This window comes from Cynara cardunculus, unplaced genomic scaffold, assembly GCF_001531365.2.
Source record: "Cynara cardunculus var. scolymus isolate 2C unplaced genomic scaffold, CcrdV1 Un_Scaffold_9316, whole genome shotgun sequence".
Taxonomy (NCBI): domain Eukaryota; kingdom Viridiplantae; phylum Streptophyta; class Magnoliopsida; order Asterales; family Asteraceae; genus Cynara; species Cynara cardunculus.
The window spans coordinates 4,688-5,605 of record NW_020204865.1 but is presented as its reverse complement, the minus strand read 5'-3'; positions in this window follow the sequence as shown (position 1 = coordinate 5,605).

The window sequence follows — 918 nt, the reverse complement described above, 5'->3', positions numbered from 1 at the left end:
AACATATAAAAATATGTACATATAACACATAAAAATGAGAAAATAGGAAAAATAGAAAAATCCCTCGCAAATCAGCGAGGGATCAGCGAGGGAAATGACAAAAATTCACATTCCCTCACTGATCTCTCGCTGATTTGCGAGGGATCAGCGAGAGATTCTGAATTTTTGTCATTTCCCTCGCTGATCCCTCGCTGATTTGCGAGGGATCAGCGAAGGATTTTGTAGAAGAAAATTCCCTCGCAAATTAGCGAGGGAAAGATTTTTTTGGTATTTCCCTCGCTAATCCCTCGCTGATCAGCGAGGTATCAGCGAGGGAAACTTTCCCTCGCAGATCAGCGAGGGAATGAGTTTTTTGGCATTTCCCTCGCAGATCAGCGAGGGAACAACGAGGGAATGAGAAAACAGAAATTTCCCTCGCTGATCCCTCGCTGATCTGCGAGGGAAATTTTCCCTCGCTGATATTCGTCGCTGATACTTGTTTTTCTAGTAGTGTATGTGTTATATTTATATATGTGTATTGGTTGCTAACCGCGATAATTAGATCTATGTTTATATTGTTGAAGATATATGTATGGGAAATACCTCACCGCGATAATTAGATCTATGTTTATATTGTTGAAGANCTATGTTTATATTGTTGAAGATATATGTATGGGAAATACCTCACCGCGATAATTAGATCTATGTTTATATTGTTGAAGATATATGTATGGGAAATCCCTCGCTAATCTGTCACTAAAAAGCCTCTGTTGCTAATCCGTCGCTGAAAGATTTTTGTCACTAAATATACCCCTCGTTGATCCATCACTGAAAGATTTTCGTCGCCCCTCGCTAATGGGTTGCTAAAAGATCTTCGTCGCTAATCGGTCATTGAAAAATTTCCGTCGCAAAAAATACCCGTCAATGATCCGTCGTTAA